At 49.1% G+C, this 24227-nt stretch overlaps 1 pseudogene; it reads left to right on the top strand.

Annotated features, from left to right (window-relative positions):
- Positions 1-13953: 13953 nt before the first annotated feature.
- On the top strand, positions 13954-15177 carry LOC120249149 (annotated as a pseudogene).
- The last annotated feature ends 9050 nt before the right edge of the window (positions 15178-24227 follow it).

Here is a 24227-nt window from a genome sequence, read left to right on the forward strand (position 1 = left end):
GCGGTTATGGGGTCTGAGGCCAGGGAGACCGGACACTAAGCGGCACCTTTTGCCCAGCAGAGAAGCAGGCAGAGGAGGGGGTGACCTGGCATGGCTCTCACGGGGCTCTTGGAGGAGGACAGGCTCCCCGCCAGCCCAGGACCTTTCTCCAAAGTGCAACAGATTAGCAGCTTGCTTTCAATCAGACTGAGTTATGAGCTCAGCGACTGGTGGGACATTTACATGAACCAGAAGATGAAAATTGCTTAATCTAATATCGTAGCTTGACAGGCAAAGCAGCGTGCCTCTCCCGGAGAATCTGCCAGGACAGACAAGTTTTAAAAGTCCCTGGACATGTTGAAGAAAAACAACCACTGCTGTCTCCATACCCATCAAGGAACAAAAATGAGTTCTTGGGTCCAGTGGGCAATCTGCCATCGGACTGTGAGCCTCAGGAGGCCTGGAAATACCCACTTTCACTGTAAGTCCCCAAGACAGCCAGGCTCAGCCTCTACCTGGCCCACTCTCGCTCTTGTGGGCCAGAAGCATGGCTGCTGACGAATTATGATTCAGCACAGAGTGAAAACCTTTTTAAAGATATAAAACTGGAGGCCACGGTGAGGGTACTCAGTTTCTCTAGCTTTTTATTCATTAATTCAACACAGAGCTATCGAGGGCTTAATACATGGTTCTCAAATTCAGCGTGCATCAGAATCATCTGGAAGGTTTGTAAATCTCGGCCTTCAGGGCGCCACCTTCAGGGGTTTGGGATGGGGACGGAGATTTTGCATTTCTAGCAAGTTCCCAGGGGCCGCTTCTGCTGCTATTGCTGCTGGTGTAGCAAGAACACTTTGAGAGCCACTCGGCCAGGGACTCGGTAACCAGCAAGCTGTGGAGTCTCCTTGCCTGTAAGTTCTGTACAAGGCGACTCCAAGCCCCCGTTCCACGCCTGAAGCTCTGCTACTGGTGTCAGCAGCTTCCAGAGGACTTGTGATCTTTTTTTGTGTTTAATATTTTACTTTCTAAAGTAATCTCTACATCCAACATGGAGCTCGAACTCACGACCCAAAGATCAAGAGTCGCGCACTCCCCTGACTGAGCCAGTTAGGCGCCCCCAGGGGCCGTATGATCTCATTGTCATCCTTCACCTTGAATGTCAGGCTTGCTTCAGTCATTCTGTTTGTTGATCATTCTGCTGCCCCTTTTTCACCCGGTGAAAGAAGCAAAGAAGAAGAGCAAAACAGTCTCATAAGATTTCCGGCTACGTCAGTTTCTACTTAAGACGAAAAGATACCAGACGTGGGGGGTGAGGGTTATATCGCAAAATGATTTTTCAAAATTCAAATTAATAAGAGACTTCCCTGCTGTATGCAGCCTCCAGCCTCCCCCTCAATGGGGGGATTCGTTTTCTGGCCGTTCACCATATGCGGCAGCCTGTCCTCAAGGCTGGTCCCCTGTCCCTCCGTCTGTGTGTTCCCTTCTGTCTCTTCTTCTCCTCCCTATACCACCTCACCTCTACACTCCGCCTCCCTGAGCTCCGAATTCCCCATGCCCTGTTTTACAGACGGATTTCACTCTCTCTGGCTCTACCCCCAAACTCCGCTCTCAGCCCATGTCTGCGTATCCAAGCCTGTGAACTGTGTAAGAAGACAAAAGACCTTTCCTTTAGCGGGAAAACAGTTAGAGCCACATAAATTCCACCCCAAGCCCGACTTCAAGTGTACAGAGATGAACAGCACAGGTCTGTGCTACATCGGCCCCGTTAGTCTAATAGAGAGATGACATGTCACGCTAGTACACTATTAGTTTGTATCTTCAAGCACTATAACCCACATAAATACGAAGGGCTTTGAAGGGCTCTGAAAAGAAGCCCAGCGGATAGGACTCCTAGATGTAGGGGCCGTGGGAAGCTCCCTAGATGGGGCAACATTGAAGCTGTTTTACAGGAAAATGGTGTTCACTGCTTGCATGAAGGGGAAGGATAATCCTGGGAAAGAGGACCTCAGAAACCAAAAGACACGAGCATGTAACAACTGTCTTTAGGGAAACCCTCACATCCCAGTTTGCCCCCCACGTTCCTCGCCTTCTGATGGGTGATAAGAACCAGGGGTAGGGTTCCTCCTGCTTGTGCTGTAAATTGTGTCCAGCCCCTTTCTTTGAAGTTTGGCTCAAATTCCCAGATAGCAAAGCCTTTCTTTTTAATCCCATTATGCTAGTAAGCAATTATGGAGCACCTACTGTTTAAGAATCTATGCATGCTGAGCGTGTAGGGAACACATATTTGAGACTCAACACCTACCTAGGGGTCTGAAAAATAACTGAGGGGGCAAGGGGTCTCCAGTTTTGATAGCCAGTGAGTGCTGTGTGAAGCTGTGGTCCTTCTTCAAACAACGCTATACCATGTGTCATGTGAATCATGGTGAGAGACTGTCTGTGTTTAGAGACAGAAAAAGGAGGAAAATGATAAAATGTCTGTGCATCTGTCAGGACTCTTTCAGTTACATAACAGAACAGCTACTCCTCCGCCCCCAAAAATATGGTCTGAAGAGGAAATCAGGCATGGATGGATCAAGGTGATCATTTGATACCTGAAGAGTGGTCATCTAGACCCTCTATTTCTAGCATCTGTGTTTGTTTGTTTGTTTTTCTGTTTTCATTTCGTGCTTAATGGAGCTCGTTCCTTTGATCAATCCAGAATGCTAACACTTGCTTCTTAGCAACCTCAGCAGAAAGGAGACTTTCTCTTTCCCAGTAGCTCTATCGAAAGTCCCCCGACTCACACTCCCAGGCACCTCATGGGTCTTGCTGGGACTGTGCACCCACCTCTAAAGCCAATCTCTGTGGCCAGGGGAATGCGGGCTCTCATCACCCGGGTCTGCAATCCGCGTGCGGCCCCGGCAGCTGGTGGTTGCAGCCCATCTGAACCACCCAGCTTGAAATGTGGGTGGGGTGCGCTTAGGGCGGTGCTTCCCACGGAAAAGGACACCGGAAGTGAAAAACCAACAGGCGTTTGCCTGAACGTGTAATATATGAATGTTTCAGACTAAGCGTGACATGCTATCACGAGCTCCATAGAGAATCACAGCGAGATGCCCCCTAGCAGGGCCCTGCAGCACACGCCCATGGTTAGGAACAGGGCCAGCGATCTGACTCAGGAGTTTGTGTCCCGGCCTCCCTACTTAGCACCTGCGCCGCCTTGAATACGCAGGCAACCTCGGCGTATCCACCTCGCCAGCTTTCCTAAGGATGGAAGAAGCAAACGTAAGGACTTGGGAGAGAACCTTTTCTGTCTGAAGCTGGACTCATTGTTATTATCAGAACTGTATGCACAACTGTTCTGCATCCCAATTAAAGGCTTTCTGTCTTTCACCAGATTTTCCAAGGGATGTGTGATGAAAAAAAAAAAAAAATCTCTGCCCTTTCGAGACAGTGGTCCCCTAAACCAGACCTGTCGCGATCGCGTGGGCGGGGAGCTATTTGCCTCCTGTCGTTCACAGACAAGTCTCGTTTCTCCTCTGGTTCTGTGGGCTGGTAAAATCTCAGGGCTTATTTGCAAGGCGGCCGTACGGCACAGATCCCGGCTTTTCCACAAGCCTTTAGGTGTCTCTCAGGGCCGTCCGGGCACCCGGTCCACTTGGGTCTTCTTAGGCTCCATCAACACAAAGACTGGTGTGTTGGATGAATCTTCCATTCCAGGGCTTAAGCAAGAGACCGGCTCCAGACCTCTGAAGAAATAGCTTCCCTGGGCATCAATCACTTTGTCAGATTCCTGGGAACGTGAAGAACCACACATACTTTGTGGTCGCCCACATTTGAGATCAGAACGTGTAGGCACACAGCTAAACAGGTCTTCAATTTCAATTAGACACCACGGCCAGGTAACTCGGGCAAAGGGAGGGAGAACCGGGGTGCTGTGAGGTGGGCGTGCGGCGGGGGTGGCTGATGAAATCTCTGCCCGCCACCCCCCTCCCCGCCCTTTACCCTTCTATCCTTCCCTCCCCCAGCTCCTCTGACTTCTTCCTCTTGCTGCCAGAGACTGGCCCCCTTCCACCACACACTGGAGGAGAAGCCCGGGGAGGGAGAGCCCTGACACAGAGAGAGAATTCGAACCGTCCAGCGATGCCCATTGCTTTGTGAGTCTGTAAGTCTCGGCCACCTCCCCAGTGCCCGGAGCCGTGCCTGGAACATAGTAGGTTCACTGACACCTTTGCGGGATGAATGCAAAGGCAGAGACGCCGCTCCCATAAATGAGGAAATAACATTCCTTACTTAGAGCCGCACGGCTAGTAAGCAGAGACAAATTCAGGTGTGCCTGACTTCAGAGCCTACGATCATCCACTCATGTCGCGTGACCTCTTATTTCAGTGTATCTGTGTCACCAGAATCCTGTCCCTCAAGCCAGGGGCCAACAGAGTGAGGGCTGGGTGCGTGGACCATCACCAGGATGCAGACAGAAAATATTAAAAACTCTAGATAAGCTCATCTTTGGACATTTCTGTGTATTTCTGCATATGTTTTACAGCGTACGAAGTTTATTATTAACCACGGTGATGCGTGTAAAATACACAGTGCATGCTCCAAGAATTGTGATATATTCATATGACAGCATCGCGTGAAAGTGAATAAACACTACCACACTCAGTCTGAATCTCAGACACAATGCAAAGTGAACAAGGCCAGACACAACATAGGATATGCTCCATTTTTCTGTTCATATGACGTACAAAAAGAGGCCAGACTTAATTTTGATGTTCGAAGTCAGGATAATGGTTACCTCTGGGTAGGAGGCTCGTTGGAGGTTGGAAAGGCATCGCCTGGGTAGGGAGGGCATTGAAGGGCCGGTATTGTTTTATTTCTTCATCTCGGCGGTAAATACGCGTGTCTGCCTCCTGGCAGTTCGTCGAGCCGTACACGTGCGCCGTGTGGGCTTTCCTTCATGGAAGGTGCATATGAGACATGAATGGAGTGGATGTGGTTGGTGGGAGATGGCCGCCATCTCTCTGTGATTCCTCTCCCCTCAGAGCTGCGCTTGCCTCGGTTCGTCAGCTTGGGTCTTAGAGAAACAGATGGTGAAACAGCATTAGGAGCGTAAGAGCTTCGCTGGGGCGTAGCAAAGCCCCCCCCCCCCCCCCCCCCCGGAAGGCAGAGGGAACAGGAGCAGAGCTGGGCAGGGACAGCCTTACACCACCGTCCAGATCTGACAGCATCTGGGGCCACTCCACGTGCAGCTCCCGAGATTAGCAGAGAGAGATGGCCAGGTCCAAGCCCCCCGACCCATGCTCAGTCCCCGGCTGGAGGCCCCCTTGCCTGCAACACCCTGTGGCCCCCAAACGCGCCGCAGCAGGAAGCACTACACTCAGCCAATGATAGATTCTAGAGGAGCTGCAAGTTACCCTCCTCCATGGCGGCTATGCTTAGGACCTAAGCTGACTTTCTGGAATCTTCAAGGCTGAACAGTAAGATCCCTTGCGGCTTCTGCTGGACCTCTTGGCCACCCTGAGACGGCCATGCTGTGAGGAAGCCCAGGGGAGCCAGGGGGAGGGGCACGTGAAGAGAGGGACACAACTGTCCCATAACCATTCCAGAAATCCTAGCTTAGACACGTGGCGGAAAGAAGCCATCTTAGGTTTTCCAGCCCCAGCAGATGCCATGTGGAGAAGAAACAGAGACTTGGGGGAAGTCTTTTTGTTTGCTTGCTTGTTTTAATGCAGCAATAGAGAACTAGAACCATTTATTTAAAAGGACAAAAAGCTTGGAGGCTTTGCTAGCCTGAGCCATGCGGTCAGCTCATTGGCGGGAGGGATGGCATTCTCATTAGCTTATCTGAACCTCTAGCGCATGCATACGGTTTAGGAAAAAACGCTCACGAACAACAGCACAGCACATCTGTCGTGGTGCCTCCCAGCTGTGTGGCCCTGAGCATGTGGCTTCACTTTCATGGACTTCAGCGAGCTCATTAGGAAAATGGAAAAAAATGGACTGGCTTGAATGAGACCCGAGCATCTGAAGCACTTAGCGTGTCGCCTGGCACAGAGCAAATGCTGGACAAACATTACATGTCACTAGTGCAAACCTCATGGTCCGCATCTTTCCTGTCTGACGAAAGGAAACAATAACGTCTGGTCCACCCACCTGTCAGAATGGAAAGGATCAGAGAGCTTTCAGAGGGGCTCAACGCCTCCCCTCTGAGTCCCAGGCTCTCTCCGAGCCCCAGCCCCAAAGGTGGTGTTGGGGTAGAGAGGCCTGTGCTGAGCTCCAGGCTTAAGAGAAGCAACGAGCGCATTAGGGACGATCGGGAACTTGAGGCAGGATCTTCAGAGTTGGGACATTTTCCAAGCTGAGCCCAAGAGTCTTGGCTGGTGGAAACCTGTGCTCCTACGCCCCGCCCCCCGCCCCCCACAGCCCCAACCCCCGTCCGGCCCCGATCTGGACTTGGCGTGCAAGGCTCCAAGCTGAGGTGTCCATCAGAAACATAGCCCCACACACCAGAGCCACAGAGCCGGGCTTGGAAGGCGTCTGGGCACAGGCTTCCCGGGCCGGATCGCCCTCTCTTAATGCCCAGCAAACCCTTCAAATGAGGCTTGTGGGAAGACTGCCTGACCTGAGTCTTTCACTGCTGAGATGTGCGTGGGGGAAGGAAAAGAAAGACTGGCCCCAAGAGTGGCTGTAGGCGCTATACTCCGCACTCCCCAACTCCCTCTGGTCCTTCCTGCCGGTCTCCCCTCTCAGGGGCACCGAGAGGTTAAATACTGCACTCGGCTCTTATCCATTTTGTCCTTTTCTTCGGGCTTCAAGAAGGTGGGTGTCTCCGTTTATCCTCGAATCAGGAGGAAATGGGACTGGAAGTGACCATCCATAGCTCATCACATGATTACAGCCCACAATCTGTTACTCTCACTCGTCGCCTCGGTAACTTCCAGAGCCCGGAAGGAAAAAACCAGTCCCAATTGCCAATGGGGGGTGGGAAAAATAGTAACAATAACAGTAATAATAATAATTAATAATAATTGATGAAACCAGCTCTTGTGAAGCCAGTGATGAGGCCATATGCCAGGTGCTTCACACCCGTTGTCTCCCGTGAGCCTTCCTTGAAGCCCTGTGACATAGTCTCATGAGTCCCATTTTACAGATGAGGAAACTGAGGTCCAGAGAAGGGAAGTGATTTGTCCAGGGTCGTACAGCAATTTAAATCCAGGTCCCAGACCCCAAAGTTGCCAGGTAAACCTTCTATGGACAGCGTCACATTTCTAGCTACAATCTGGGCCACATGCAATGAAAAAGAGGGTTTTTTTCACGACAACATGCAAGAGACCGAGGCATAACGATGGACGCTAAGGGGCTGGTATTTGTGGAACATGTCGATGCTTCATGATGACGGTGGAGCAGAAAATCTGGAACCGACCCACCCAAATGTAGCTCGCAGTTTGGTGGACAGTTTGCAAGCACGGACACTCTTCTCCGTTCGTCTGCAACCTGACCTTCAGGCTCTTCCTGGGAGAAGGTGGGACCTGTTCACCACCCCTTGAATGCGAGCTGACCACATGACTTGCTTGAGCCAATAGAATTTTAACCAATAGAATGAGGGAGAAGCAAGTCTATGCCCTTAGGAGCCAAGGCCCCAAGATGCATTGCAGTGTCTTCTCTTCCCCGGAGGTCACCTCGCACCCCGGCCACTCTGGGACCAAGCCCCACCGAGCTGGCTGGGGAGAGACTACATGGGGCACAGAGACAGCAGCAGGAGGCATTGTAGATCAGCCCCAACCCACCTGCAGCTGGCAGCGGAACATCAGCAGAAACCCGCCTGGCCGAGGCCCTCGCAACCTACTGCCTTGCAGAGTCACGAGCTGCGAAGTCAGCAGATCCAGTGACAACACCTTTGAGCCGCTATTGATGACACTTGCACAGACTCTTCTGTCCTGCATGCAGGTGATTCTCATCCCCATGGTGGGACTCCAGCGGGGCCTGGGGGGCGGGGGAGCTCTGAACACATGAACACAACAGAGTGACAAGAAAGGCTGGCGCTTAGGAAATACCTATTATGTGTCACCTATTGTACCAAGAATGCCCAGGTAGTAACTCATCTAATCCCCTCAAGGCCCCTCTGTGGTTCCCACGTACTGCCAACCCCATTTTACAAACGGGAAACTGAGGAACAGAGAAGCTAAATAACTTGCCCAGAGTCACACAAGAAATAGGCAGTGCAGCTGGTGCAAGACCCAGGCCCTCTGGGTCTAGAGATTGTGTTTTATTTTTTAAAAAATTTTAAATGCTTTTTTATTTATTTCTGAGAGAGAGAGAGATAGTGTGAGCAGGGGAGGGGCAGAGAGAGAGGGAGACACAGAATCTGAAGCAGGCTCCAGACTCTGAGCTGTCAGCACAGAGCCCGATGTGGGGCTCGAACCCACGAACCGTGAGATCATGACCTGAGCCAAAGTCGGACACTTAACCGACTGAGCCACCCAGGCGCCCCTAGAGACTGTGTTTTAAAAGCCAGATCACAGATGCTGCTCTGAGTAAGCCTGCTGCCTGCTCCAGCTCACGCCACAGCTCATTATGAACTTGGCAAGTGAGTTCATTTCTCTGGGACTAAATTTCCCCATCTGTATAATGGGGATAATAGTGTCTCCCTTATGGGGTTACTGGGAGATGAAACGAGATTGCGCAACCCAGTGGTGTTCAGTAAATATCAGCTATAATAACGATTAGTTGCTTTATATGTAATGCAAATGTTTAATTATAGAAATATTGCAGTAATAGGGGTGATTGGGTGGCTCAGTAAGTTAAGTGTCGGACTGTGGCTCAGGTCATGATCTCGTGGTTTGTGAGTTCGAGTCCTGTGTTGAGCTCTGTACTGACAGCTCAGAGCCTGGAGTCTGTGTCTCCCTCTCTCTGCCCCTCTCCTGCTCATGCTCTCTCTCTCTCTCTCTCTCTCTCTCTCTCTCTCATAAATAAATATTAAAAAATTATTTTAGAAAAGGAAATAGTGTAATAATGAATCACTAACTATTTTATCTATCAGTACACTATAATTACTGGTCATGCTGTTATTTGGAGTCATCAAATTCTTTTTTTTTTTAATGTTTTATTTATTTCTAGGAGAGAGAGAGAGAGACAGCATGAGCAGGGGAGGGTCAGAGAGAGAGGGAGACACAGAATCTGAAACAGGCTCCACGCTCTGAGCTGTCAGCACAGAGCCCAACGCGGGGCTCGAACCCAAGAGCCTCGAGATCATGACCTAAGCGAAAGTCGGATGCTTAACCGACTAAGCCATCCAGGCGCCCCAGGAGTCATCAAATTCTAGCGCACATAATGACTGTCCCCTACAATTCTCACTGGTCTCAGTTTTGACTCTGCTGCTGTCACTGATTTTTCTTCAGATGTTCCAAACTTTCACTGAGTCCACAAAGTACGCTGACATCCTTCAACATCTTAAGGAAGCAGAAAGGCAGAACCTAGCGGGGCCTCAGCCTGACTTCTCTGTAGATCCGAAGCCTGTGTTCCTTCAGGTATCCCTGACATCCTTGGGTTCTGGGGAGTCTTTGGCTCTCCAGAAACCGCCCGGAAACAAAGATTGGCCTCCTGTGTTTTCAGATGTTGGGGTCTGAAGGGTAAACAACCTTAAAAGCATCCATTTCCAGCATTTGGGCCATGAGGCTAGTGGGAAACTCCTAGGATTCCCAGTTAAGCTCTGCGATGACTGTTTGACCAGCCCAAGATGACGGCCACCATCAGCAACCACGTGAGGAGGGGTTGGAGGGCATTCTCGATGACCAGTTGAGACTTGGGCAGGGAAACCCATGTATCCCCCCTTCGGGGCTGGAGGACTCAGACAGAGTGGCAGGAAGTTGACTAAACTTATGGTTTGCCCGCCTCCAGCAGGCTTGGTGAGCATGGAGATGCATCTTCTGGGTCCTTCTTCAAGGGAGGACTTGCTGTCCAGCTGCAGGGAGGGAGGTCAGCAGATGGCCCCCAGCAGCCAGTCCCTTCAGGTCTCTCTCAGCTGCAGGGAGCCACCTGGCCCAAAGTTATGCCCTTTGAGGGGCCCAGGATGGAGGAATAAATGCCCAGCCAGTATGGCCCTGACGCAGGATGCCTGTGGCACAATATTCACTCCCGGATGCCTCATCAAGCCAGCCAGCGTCTTCGGCAGGTCCGCACTGAAGATCATTCTTTCCTTCTGTCCAGTGCTGCTTTCACCTCTTCTTTCGTGGGCGTTGAGGCTTCATAAACACCCTGCACCCCAAATGCTGCCTCAGGGTCTGCTTCCAGAAAACCCAGCCTGAGACACAGATGCGGAACTTCTTCCAATCTCCAACCCACCCCACTTCCGCCCACGCCAGGTCTTGCCAAACAAGGTATCGGCATTTCTTTTGACATCAGCACGCACCCCCACCTGCTTACCTGGGCGCTTAACTCCATCTTGCACCTGCAATCTAGACTGTCCTTGCCATGAGTCGGTCACCACTTCCTTGGGTAATATGGGCTCAGAACAGAAATGCTCGCAAGTCTCTCTTAACCCACCACCTTGAACTCCCTACGTGGTCCTCCAGCAAGATGAGATCATCTCCATCCTACAGAGGAAGAAATTGAGGCTCGGAGAGGTGGGACACATGAGTTGTCCGTTAAGGATTCAAAGTCCAGTTTTCCACCTCCAAAGATAAAGCTGAGTAGTTTGTGTGCCCATGCACATTTCTCCCTGAAGATCCACTCACTGGATACTTTTTGGCTTCGAATCTTGGGAAAGTGAGGGAGAGAAAGGCAGGGTAACTTGGCGGCTAAAGGTTCAGCCCTGGTGGGAGATGGTCTGCATTCATACCCCATCTCCATGACACACAAGCTCTGTGACATTGGCCTGTGATATAACCTCTCTGAGCCTCTGTCTTCTTGTCTATAGAATGGGGGTGATGGTAGTTCCTACCTCAAAGTTCAGTCATGAGGATTAGGAACTTCATACATGCACTGTACTCAGAAGAGTGCCAGCCACATAGAAAGGCTTCAGTAAATGTTGGATGCAATTATTAGAGACTAATTCTTGGAGACCCACAATGCCTGCACATTCTCTGCCAAAGAAAGGTGCTATGAAACCCAGTTTATGCATCAGTGAAGAGGGACCCCATTACAAGCTTCTTATAAAGGTTAAGAAATAGTATGTGCCTAAGGTCTTGGGCAAAATGACCACTCAATGAAATGTAGGGAGGTTAACGATGGGAATGGTTGGTCCTCTGTGATCTCAGAAGATCCCAAGACTGAGCCTCAACTTTTGTTCTCTATTTCCAGTGCATGGACAGAATTGTTCCTTTAGCAGTGACTTGGCTTTGCAGATGGAAAAAAAATGTGTTTATTTCATTTTTGGCCAGAGCGTTTACAACTCATCACGAAACTGTTGATTGTCCTGGAGTCAGCCTGGCCCTTAGATCTGAGCTACAGGGGACCCAGCCCCAGCCCCCACACTTTGAACTACCTTCCTTGAAATTTTCTAAGTCCCCTGTGATGCCTGGGACCAGACATCCCTGCTGTCTGAGCAGAGTATCGAGTTTGGATGGGACCCACATGGGTCCTGGTCCATATTACTGCCCTTTGTGGGTCTCTGACCCCCTGACCCAGATGTGAGACCAACCAGACGCCTTGAGGAGCTCCAGGAGTTGAGCCTCTGGGGCTGTCACAGGGCCCCAAGGCCAGCCTAGGTCCAGAAGGGCAGCTTGGGGTACCGACCATTCCCACAGGCCTGTGTGACATTTCTTTCATGAACCCGTGCCACTCAAATGGTCCACACATGCCGATTTCAGGCAACTCAAATCATTTAATAGACAGGGCTCTGCAAAAAATATTTGTCCGGGGGCCTCCTACATATTCTGGGCGCAGCCCCACCTGTGGCAGTCAGAATTTGTCCTTGTCACTCTTGTGTTCCTTTTTATATAAAGATACTTGCCTTTAATAAGATTACTGGGGAAGAAAAACAAGTTTACTTTAAGGAATGCTGCTTGCTGGAGACATTATTTCAAAACATGAAATAGGCACAACAGAAGTAGAATAAAGGAAATCGATTTTGGAAGTGAGATGTGTGGGGACCTCTGATCTAGCGCAATGCTTTACGCTACAGATGGGGAAACTGAGCCCTGGCGCGTCGATCTTAATTGCCCAGCGTCACCCATGGTCATCTGGCCACATTCTACACTTGTAGGAAGCTTGAGACTCGCCGACAAGCACGAGTAATTGATTGGTAATAAAAGCAGTCACCCATGGCCTGAGACCGAGTTTACAACCCCGATGCTAATGGACCCCGGAGAGGCAGAGGGTGCTGGTAACGACTTTCCCCTCATCTCCTAGGGCTAATGGCTTTATGGAGGCCATAAACTACCGAGTATTCCAATGATGAGAGTGACCTCCCTTGGCCAAATGACCCTTCCTACCTTGATTGACATGCAGCCTGGCATTCCTTAGATGGGTAAGAACCAGCCTTTCTCTGGGCCCACGGCCTGAACCACCAGAGTCCACCAGACTCCACTGCCAATCTCCCAGATGTCTTGGAAAGTTGTCATCTCGCCCATCTTGCTCGCCCATCTTGACTCAAGGCAGGAATAGTTCAGCTTCTATAGCAAATACACAGCTTAGTCCAAACTCAGCTCTTGGATAGTTATCCCATCTCTTGCTATGGCTTGGAAGACAGAGAAGCGCCATTAGCCCCTTCTAGTTCTGAGGTTATCATTCATTCACTCAGTCATTCACTCAGCTCATTTTATTTGTTTTTATGTCTTTATTTTATTTTGAGAGACAGACAGAGAGCGAGCAGGAGAGAGGCAGAGAGAGAGGGAGGCACAGAATCCGAAGCAGGTTCCAGGCTCTGAGCTGTCAGCACAGAGCCCAACATGGGGCTCGAACCCATGGACTGTGAGATCGTGACCTGAGCCGAAGTCAGACGCTTAACCGACTGAGCCACCCAGGTGCCCCTCACTCAGCTCATTTTAGTAAATGTGTCAGCCAGCCTCCAGCATGGTCCCCAACCGTGTCTGCGGTCTAGACTGAAAGCCCTTGTAGAAGACCCTCCCCCATGGAAAGGGGCTGACCTGGGTGACCAGGAAATTTTTGTAGAGATAACAGAGTGACTTCTGAGGCTCGTTCATTAAAGATACTTCTAGCCTGTCCCCTCTTTTGGATCACTTGTCTGGGGGAGGCCACTTGTCTTGGCTGTTGCGAGGACACCCAAACAGCCTTGTAGGAAATCCACATCACAAGGAGGTGAGGCCCCTTCCTGTCAGCAGCAACCATGCCTTCAGCCACGTGCAGGAAACACCTTGGAAATGGAGCCTCCAGCCTCAGGCAAGCCTTCGGATGAGACCACGGCTCTCGCTGATGTTCTGATCGCAATCTCATGAGACACCCTAAGCCAGACCTGCCCAGCCAACCCACTTCCAGATTTTTGACCCACAGAAACTGAGATGACAAATATGTACTGCTTTAAACTGCTACATGTGGGGGTAATTAGTTCCACAGCAAATAACGACCGATACAACAAATGCCCCTTGTGTGCCAGGCCCTGAAGTAGGGACTAGTGTGCAAAAATGGACAAAGCAAATATAGCCTCTGCCCTCCCAGAGTCCAGAAGCAACTTCTACAAAGAGGGTGCAGTCAGCCTGTCAGGATCGAGACTGGATACAAATTGGGGTCCAATACCAATGCAGCCAAAATATCATTTTTCCTAGGAAGGAAAGTTAAAGCAACGACTTTCACTTTATTGTTCTGTATTGTTTGCCTTTTCACAAACACATGCTGCCTTTAAAGTAACTTCTATCGGGGCGTCTTCTCGTAAATACTTCTCGGGAGCATTTAATTGATACACATTTTTTGAAAGTCTTCTTGGCAGCATTTATTCAAAAATATCATAAAAACGTACATACCCTTTGGCTCAGCCATTCCACTTAAATTAATTTATTATAAAGAAATCTGCAGAGCCCCTTTGGCTCCCCCAGCAGCACCATGGTGGTTGGCAAGAACAAGCACATTACGAGAGGTGGTAACAAGGGAACAAAGAAGAAAGTGGGGGGTCCATTTTCTTTTTTTATGTTTATTTTTGAGAGAGAGCGCAAGCATGATTGGGGGAGGGACAGAGAGAGAGAGAGAGAGAGAGAGACAGAATCTGAAGCAGGCTCCAGGCTCCAAGCTGTCAACACAGAGCCCGACGTGGGGCTCGAACTCATGAACTGTGAGATCATGACCTGAGCCGAAGTCAGCTGCTTAACTGACTGAGCCACCCAGGCGCTCCTGACCCATTTTCTAAGAAAAAGTGACATGATGTGAAAACACCAGCTATGTTCAATGTAAGAAATATTGGAAAAATGCTAGACATGAGAACTTAAGGAACCAAAGATGAGCCTTGCTGATCTGCAGAATGATGAAGTCGCATTTAGAAAACTCAAGTGAATTATTGAGGATGGTCAGGGCAAAAACTGCCTGACTAATTTCCATGGAATCGATCTCACCTGTGACAAAATGTGTTCCCTGGTCAAAACACAGCAGACCATGACTGAAGCTCATGTTGATGTCAAAACTACTGATGGTTGGGGCGCCTGGGTGGCTCAGCCGGTGAAGTGCCCAACTTCAGCTCAGGTCATGATCTCACAGTTCGTAGGTTCAAGCCCTGCATCGGACTCTGTGTTGACAGCTAGCTCAGAGCCTGGAGCCTGTCTTTGGATTCTGTGTCTCTCTCTCTCTCTCTGACCCTCCCCTGCTCATGCTGTCTCTATCTCTCTCTCAAAAATAAATAAAACATTTTTAAAATTTTTAAAAAAACTACTGATGGTTTTTGGCTTTGTCTATTTTGTGTTGGTTTTACTACAAAACTCAACAATCAGATTGGGGGGCCCTCTTCTGCTCAGCACCAATGGGTCCACCAGATTTGGAAAGAGATGATGGATATCATGACCCAAGAGATGCAGACCAATGACTTGAAAGAAGTGGTCAGTAATTTGATTCCAGACAGCATGGGAAAAGACAAAGAAAAGCCATGCCAGGCTCTTTATCCATTCCAGAATGTCTTTGTTAGAAAAGCAAAAATGCTCAAGAAGGCCAAATTTGAAGAGGGAAAGCTCATGGAGCTGCATGGCAAAGGGAATTCATTCTGGAAAAGCTACTGGGGATGAGACCAGTGCTGACACTGAATGAGCTCATGGCTATGAGCCGCCAGTCCAAGAATCTGTTTAAAATTCACACGTTTCATGCTGACAAATAAAACATCTTATTTGTGATGTCTTTAAAAATATGCAGAAATGCACGAAAGGAGAGACATGAAAAGATGCCCACTGCGCTGCTATTCAAGAGAGCAAAAAATTGGAAATGGCTTAAATGTCAGCAATAGTAAGTCGGTTAAATTCCTATTTTATTATGGGCCATCCATCCATTGGAATCTTACGTGGCAATCAAAAATGGTGATGTAGCTCTACCCTTACTTTCCAGACAGGCCATACAACAGAATGTATTGTCCAACTCCATTTTAATAAAAAGCATATATATTTATGCATAAAATTATTAGAAGGCTAAACCACAACATATTAATGATGTTATGTCTAGGTAGAGGGATTATACGTATATATATTTTTTGTTTCTTTTGGCTTGCCTGTGTGCTTTCATTTTCAGTTTAAAAACATGGATTACTACAGGAATATATAGAGTTCCAAATACATTTTTGTCAAGGTCTTTTGGATACTCATTAATTATGCTCACCCGCATGGTTCTTAGGCTGTTCATCATTCGCTGGCATGCCGGGACAGACCCACCCCTGAGTACTGACCAGCCTGTCTTCTCTCCCCTTGACCAACCAACGACTGGGGACTGGAGATATCCCCTGGGTCCCAGAATCAAACAGAGAATACAGATCACGTGTTCTCAATATACCTCCTGAGCTGCCCCCAAACGGCCCCTCTCTGCTTTCTTCAGGGAAGATCCACTCTCCAGAGAGTCGTCGGCCCACTCACCATCTCTGGCAAGCATCTCCCATCTCTGGTTCTAAGAACAGAGTGAACCAAGGACACTGATTTATTGCCCCAAGGGCCCGCGCAGAGAGCAAGTCGATGATGTTCTCCATTCGGGGTGGCCCTTGAAGGATTTGTGGCTCCGGCAGAGAAGCTTTTAAAAGACCATAAAGCGAGTTAAGTGATCAGGAATTTCATCCTATTGAAATGAAAGTAGGTGGGGAAGAGGCTAAACCTTCAAACTTGGCCAAGGTCCACCTCACAGTAATAGGAGTGAGAGAGGCAGGCGGGTGTGCTGCTTCTTACCTCAAGCAAGAGATGTCCACCTGGGCCATTTCCAACTCTGAAGTCCACCCACCTGGTCCTGGCTCTGGCTAAGATGGTTCCCATGATGGTGTGACCCCATCCCACATCTCAATGGCTATTCCCACCCCTCCCCTTCACTCCCTTTTAATGGATCCATTCATCCATTTGTCTATAAGAAGTCTGCAGTAACACACTGCGTGTATGGACTTTATTCTGAAGACAAGGAAGACTTCATTTATTCCTTCTAGAAGATTGCATGCCTCCTCCGGGATGTGGACGTGGCTTGGCCTGGACCAAGCACTGGGTGTGGAGCCGTGAACAAGGTCACCTGGTCCTAGAGTTGCAGAGTTCACCTTTGAGGCAGGACAGAGATCCTAAACAAGTAAAGAAATAGGGAAGATGGCTTCTGATGGTGATAAGTGGGAAGAAGTAGTCTCATACGTTGGTGAATAACTGAGACTTTGGTCCAAAGTCAGGGAAGAACTTTCTGGAGAGTGCCATTTGAGCCAAGACCTAAATAAAGCTGGAAGCTCGTAGACCACGGGAATCTTTTCGCCCACGGAGCTCAGGGACAAACTCACGCTGGTCCCTTTCACCCACACAGAGTATGCGGGGGACCTTCTGGTCTTCTGGACCACCACATGTCATGGTGATGTTCAGGTGATCTCCATTACCCTCCATCGTACAAGAGTCTGAGATAATGAATGGAAGGGGAGGGTTGTTCAGAGGGGAAAATCTCACTAGGACCCAACCAAGCCTCAGGGCCCTGTAGAGTGGACGTGGCACGTTGGCTGTGGTGGAAAGGAGGTCCCTACTGGGCAGCACCAGGAAGGACAGCCAGTGCAGTCTCCAGAACTCACTAAAGCAGGACTGGACAATCTCATGCTGCCCAGATCCCACCCGGTTTGTGGATGTACCTTCAGGAAGGGGCTGATCCAGGTGTCCGTTCAGCCTCTCCGGCTGGACCTCTCCATTAGGTTCCCTTCTCTCTTTCCATCCTCAAGTTTTCTCCATCTTTTCCATCCCTCCCAGCCTGGGCATTCTTTTCTAACTTGGGACATGAGAGCTCATTCTGATCCATAATCAAAACCAAATATACTATCTATAACCTGACTTCCCCGTGAAAGGTTGCAGGATTTTGAATTTCAAAAGCCAAGATGAGACTCTGTATTCTTTCATTTTCTGACATCTCAACTTCTCTCTAAAGCAATGAGTACCAAGGGCCTTGCTTAAATGGGGGTAGGGACTGCCCAAATGGGGGAGCAGGCATATGTGTGTGTGTGTGTGTGTGTGTGTGTGTACGGCATATGTATATATATACACACCAAAAGCATATTTCACTTAGTGTTTTATTTTTTTAAGTTAACTTATTTAGGGGCGCCTGGGTGGCTCAGTCAGTTAAGCGTCCAACCTGGGCTCAGGTCATGATCTCTCAGTTGTGAATTTGAGCCCCGCGTCAGGCTCTGTGCTGACAGCTCAGAGCCCGGACGTGTTTCTTATTTATTTTGAGAGAAAGACAGCGCAAGCAGCAGGGGGCAGAGAGAGGGAGAGATTGCCTCATCATCAAGTGTGTGGGTGGCTCAGTCAGTTAAGCCTCCTCCGACTTTTGATTTCACCCCAGGTCATGATCTCATGGTTCCTGAGTTCGGGCCACATCAGGCTCTGCGCTGACAGTGTGGAGCCTGCTTGGGATTTTCTGTCTCTCTCTTCTCTGCCCCTCCCCTGCTCGCTTGCTCTCTCTCTCTCAAATTAAATAAAAATACTTAAAAAAATTACCCCATCGCATATAGAGCATCCACCGGGCACAGAGCTCAGAAGTAGAAACAGAGCAGGCATTTGCACAAGGTGCCCCTAAAGGCTGCGCAAAAGGAAAGAAGGGAAGCAGAATGACCTCCAACGGACAATCTCGGTCAACAGAAGGGGTGCGGCAGAGCAGAGATGGCTGGACCCACATGGCCAGGCCCTAGCACCTCGGCCGGAAGCCGGAAGCGAGGCGGGGTCTTGAAGGTGCCGCAGGTGGAGGCTGTGGCCTAGGGCGCGGCCCACCTCTTTGGCGAAGGGAAATCAGAACGGGTCACCTCCTTGACTCTCTCATATCCTAAGCAGGGCAAGTAAATGGTACCAAAGAGATCAGAGGGGAAACAAGTCACCTGGCTCTTAGGGCTAACACAGCATCCCCGACCAGGAAATCTAAATCGAGGCCAGAGGCACTTGGTGTTCAGGGGAGAGTACAGTGTGGAGGTCAAGTGCATAGAACCTGGGGTCGTGCTACCTGGTTTCTGACCAGCTGAGTGGCGTCGATGGGTCACTCCAGCTTCACCTTCAGCCGATCGGGAATAATAACGATACTGACCCTCTAGCTTCATTGGAAGGACTATAGAGAAGTTAGCGTTTTCGAAAGCACTTAGAAGAGGCCTGGCCGGGAAACACTATTAGGTAAGTGTTAGTATGTGTCCTGGTTAAAAATGAGGCAAAAGAAGACTCCAGGCAGAAGGCACAACCTGGGTAAGAGCCCGGACGACAGGATCAGAACAGCACGGAGTGCAACCCCCATCAGTGGGCGGAAGCCAGCCAAACGGCTGGTTCGTCAAATTCAACTCAGGCGGAATTTAATTTATTTTTCAGGCTCGGGGTTTGAAGGGAAATAACAGTCTCCGGTCTTGCCAAACAGCCCACCAGGATGGACTGTGTGATTTTCCTCTAAAATCCACCCGGATCTTACCCAGATGGACGAGCTCGAAGCTGAAAAACAATGAATGTCACCCTCCCCACAGCCCGCTCTCATTAAAGCTGCAATTTCTTCCCAAATGACCGATGTCGACACGTGTTCTTGCCGCCACCCGTTAAGAAAGCTTGCGTGCCCTCCTCAAAGCCCCCTCCTCCTCCAGGACCCAGAGCCTCTTGCTTACCCGGCCGCGGCTATACAGGCTGCGGACCCCACCCGCTCCTTCCTGCCCCCCAACCCCTGGCCAGCCCCAGTGGAATGAGTTGCTCCATTTTGACTCCTTATCAGAGATGGAAATACTTCCCTCGAGTCTTGGTGGAGGTTTTCTGCGTCTGTGAGTCAGATGCTTAACTCTTATAGTTCTGAACTCCCAGACCCAAACCACCGGGTTCAGTTTCATCAAATCACAGGAGGGGAAGGGGAGGGGACATTAAAGGGAGGAGTAGGTCAAGAGGACCCTTAAAGTACCAGTAACTCATGCCGAGGAGAATTCAGTTGCTTCCTTCTGTAACTTTAAAAAGAGGTCATTGAAGTAGCCTCTCTTCCATTCGATTAACCTTGAACCTGTCCTTGTGATAACAGTGATAATAAGCAGCAGGCGCTGGATGCTTGCTATGGATACATTTAACCCTTCCAGCAACCCACCGAGATAGAGGTTCTCATTACAGTCCCATTTGACAAACGAAGCTCAGAGAGGTAAAGTAACTCTCCCAAGGCCGCACAGCCATGTGGCGGAGAACAGACCTTTCTGACCACAAGATTATCCATCACACTCTAAGCCAACAGAGGAACATAGATAAATATGTGCCTCTGGGGTCTGGGCCAGTCTCTTCATCCCATCCTACCAAAGTTTACAGACACTACCTGAGGTGGGAGCACAGAGAGGGTGAGTCACTTACCCAACGGCACACAGCTAGTAAGTGAGGACAGCACAACCACTTAGTCCTACTTTCTTCTTTAAGGAAGTGGGAGCTGAAAGCCTGGTTATCCCTAAAGGAGAAACGGACAACATTTTGCAGACACACGCACACCCAGCGTGGGATCCTGATGTCGCCATTTACAAGCTGTGTGACCAGGGAATAGTGGCCGCAACTCTCTGAGCTTCAAGTTCCTCCACTGTAAAATGGCGGGGGGGGGGGGCGACAATAAAATCTACCTTACAAGATCTGGTAAGAATGACTTGAGACTGTAAAGGCAAAGTGCCCATCACAGCGCCTGGTACATGGTGTTAGTCCTCAGTAAATATCGACTACCAATATGATGGTATTAATAACCAGTGCTGGTTGATTTAACTCCCAAGGCGTCCAGCAGATACTCAAAGAAGAATCAGTTCTCAAAGAGCTTCGTGCAGGAAACGGGACTCGGTGTGTGACAAGGTCAATGGCAACTTCAGCTACGAAAGAGGTCCGTGTGAAGTTTTCTTGTCACAGGAGGCAGCTTGCACTGTGTTTATTCTGTCTCTCTCACAGGGTTATGAGCTGCTTCAGGACAGGACATGAGCCAAGGACACCTTCATAGCATGCTGCCAGTTCTTCCCGAAATCTACCCGTTATTCATCTGTGTCTCTGGATTTCTGTCCCCTAAGTCACTCTCTTCTCTTGCCTGGTCGACTGCAACAGGCTCCCCAGAGCCCCCTGGTGACCCCCTGTCATCCAGGATGATGTGACATGTAAACCACATTCTTTCACTCCTTACTTTAAGTCCCCCCCAAATAAATAAATAAAAACAAAAATAAATAAATAAAAAATAAATTCCCCAATGGCTTCCCCTTGCATTAAGAATAAAATCTAGGAGCACCTGGGTGACTCATTCGGTTAGTCTGACTCTTGACTTCAGCTCAGGTCATGATCTCACGGTTCGTTGGTTTGAGCCTCATGTCAGGCTCTGTGCTGATAGTGTGGAGTGTGCTTGGGATTCTCACTCTCTGCCCCCTTCTCTCCACCCCCTCTCCCCTCTCTATCCCTCGCTCTCATTCTCTCTCTCTCTCTCTCTCAAAATAAATAAACTTTAAAAGTTTTAAAAGAATAAAATCTATGCTCTACACTCTGGCCACAAGGACCCCTGTGATCCAGCCCCGCCCACTGCTCCAATGTCATCTCCTACCCCCTCCATCTTACTCACTTTGCTCTGATCCACTGCCCTTCTTGCCATTAGTCAAAACACACCAGTTTCCTTCCTGCCTCAGGGCCTTTGCACTTGCTGTTTCCCCTGCCTAGGACAAGCATCCCCAGATCTATCCATGAATGGTTCTTCTCATCATTAATGTCTTAGCTCAAACGTCAGCTCAGGAAAGTCTTCTGTGATGACCATTTTTTTTATGTTTATTTATTTTTGAGAGAGAGAGAGACAGATTGTGAATGGGGGAGGGACAGAGAGAAAGAGAGGGAGACACAGAATCCGAAGCAGGCTCCAGGCTCTGAGCTGCCAGCACAGAGCCCGATGCACGGCTCGAACCCACAGACCACAAGATCATGACCTGAGCTGAAGTCCAATGCTTAACCGATGGAGCCACCCAGACGCCCCTGGGAAATACATTTCTTTGCTGATTTTCCATGTTATCCAGCTGAAGATTCTCTGACTATCGTGAAATGGAGGAATTAAATAATTAAGACTATCCACAAGTAGCAATAACTTTTAAAATAATAATAACAACTAACATTTGTTGAGTATTTAGTCTTGTGCCCGGCACAGTTCTCTTACTTCTAACAACACTCCCCTTGGGATGGATACCATTGTCATCCCGGGTCTACGGGAGAGGGAACCGAGGCTCCAAAAAGCACGGGCGACCCCCCCACAGTTGCACAGCTGGAAACTGGTCAAAGCAGAAATGGACTGATTCGGTAAAGAAGCTGTTTATAACCCAAAGCGATGGAACATTATCACCCTCTAAGTGCCAGAGAGCCACTGAAGACTTAGAGCGAGGGAAAAATCTTATAATAACAGTCCCAGAGCTAAGGGCTGCATGTACATTATCTCATTTCAACCTCGGTGCTATTAATCTCACATTTTGGCGGAGTCTGTTTTGTTTCCTGCTGGATTTCCGGTGCCCAGAGTGGTGCCTCGCACATACAGATGCTCCAAAGCCATTTGCTGATTGTCAAAACACTGAATGTGCCATTAAGTTACTTTACGTGTCGTGATGGTATGGTTAGAGTCTGTCTCCCTCACTAGACTGCAGATTCCATTTAGGGATTGCATCGAGGACCGGGCATGAGTCATACCCAGGCTGATAACATGTCCACCATCATAGCTCAGCGCTTGGAACATAGTAAGCGCTCACTAAACACCTGTTGAATGAATGAGCGATCATTCTTGTCCTGGAGAACAGCGAGGACTGAGCAGAACCTCTTTAAAATACTGTTAGGGATGAATCCTTTTCTCAAGTTGGAAACAAAGTAAAAAAAAAAAAAAAAAAAAGGAAGAATTCAGCAGCCGATGATTCACAAAACTTCCGACTGCCGGCCCCCAACTCACTCTGGATCCTGCTCAGAGCTGATGGAATACCACCGGCTGGGGAGGCTGCACAGATCGTGAGGTTTCTTGGGTACCAAACGATGCCGTGTGGGTTCTGAAACCAAACAAATCTGTTTTGATGAGTTGGGTGCAATTGAATCTCAATCACATGAATTAAAACCTTATAGAACACTGGGGTGCCTGGGTGGCTTAGTTGGTTAAGTATCCCAATTTCAGCTCAGGTCATGATCTCATGGTTGATGAGTTCATTGGGGTCCATGCTGTCAGTGCAGAGCCCACTTGGGATTCTCTCTCTCTCTCTCTCTCTCTCTCTCTCTCCCCCTCTTTTTCTGCCCCTCCCCCATTCATACCATCTCTCAAAATAAATAAATAAAATTTCTTAAAAGACGCTGATGCCACAGCACGCAGCAATAAGGCAAACAATCTGGACCACCAAAGCCTTGGGGACAAGCCACTCTTCCGCAGACAAGTCAAACCATTGAGCCAGGAGAGCTGAACTCTGTTCCAGGCAAAATACAGCTTCCGAGTAGATTTCATGACTCAAGTCAAGCTGGGGCCTTATGACTTCGCAACGAGAATACTAGAAGCCAGTAGGATGACCATCACCATCGCTGGCCAGCCACTCGCACCTCCACCCTGCATTATTCCCAATATAAAAAATAATTATTGGCAACAAAATACCCCCAGAAACTCCATGCTCCTGCCTGTGCATCCTTCTCTATTTTTCCTCCAAATAAATGGAAAATAAAGACGAACTGGAGAATCTTTATTGGATAAATAGGATCCCTTTTGCACTTGCTGTTCCCATCATACCTGCGTTCTTACATTTATTTCTTTGAATCCAAGAAAGCCTTTCTAGCCCTGAACTCTTAGCACCCACTGTTCCTTCTGCCACCAATGCTTTTCCCTCCAAGTCGGCATAAAACCTGAGACTTCTTCCAGTCTCCCCCCAAAAGTCACTTCCCCCCAGGATGTTTTCCACCATGGCATTCACCAGTATTTATTGATATATTTCTCCTCTTCACTTAATCCCTCACTCTCCCATTACACGTAAGCTCTGGGGGACGGAGCCTGTGTGTTTTATTCATCACTGTAGACCCTTCTACCTCACCACGCACTTTCCATTTAGAAGCCTGGACTCTGCCAGCCAGAGGGTGGGATTCAGAGGCTTCCGAGGAAGGCACGGAGACCCAGCCAGTGCCAATGGAGCCAAGAGCCATCCATCACTCTCCCACCCTCGACAGCTGGATAGATTCATAATCCTGGTTGGACTGAAACTAACTCGTAGACCCTGTCTGGCTCAAGCTCTCCCTCCGCTGATGAATTCCTGTGGTGGCGTGGCGTGGACTAGTGTTGTCCACTTGATCCTTCAAGCCCTGCCAGACCCCCTCTCCTGCAGAACTTTTCTTTCTCCCTCCAGGATGAGGTATTTGCTCCCACCTTGGATTTCCTGTCTATGCCCGACACTGGCAATGGATCATGCATGGGCTTGAGTATTCCTGCCAATCTAGTCTTGAACTCTTCCTTAAATCTCTTTTGCTTGAACTCTCAATACCCATTTATTCTTTCACCTTCTAACATTCACTCATTCTCGGGCTGAGGGATCTGACCTAAAACATATCTGACCCTTTTCTCTTCTACTGAGAACCTCCGTTGGCTTCCAATGCGCTCAGAGTAAACTCCAGAGTACTGATCATGATGCTCAACCTCCATGCCAGCTGCTTCATGCTGGTATCTCCTCCTTGGCTTCCACAGTTCCTACCCTCCTTCCGTCCACT

This window comes from Hyaena hyaena, unplaced genomic scaffold, assembly GCF_003009895.1.
Source record: "Hyaena hyaena isolate Hyena2069 unplaced genomic scaffold, ASM300989v1 scaffold_0, whole genome shotgun sequence".
Lineage (NCBI taxonomy): Eukaryota > Metazoa > Chordata > Mammalia > Carnivora > Hyaenidae > Hyaena > Hyaena hyaena.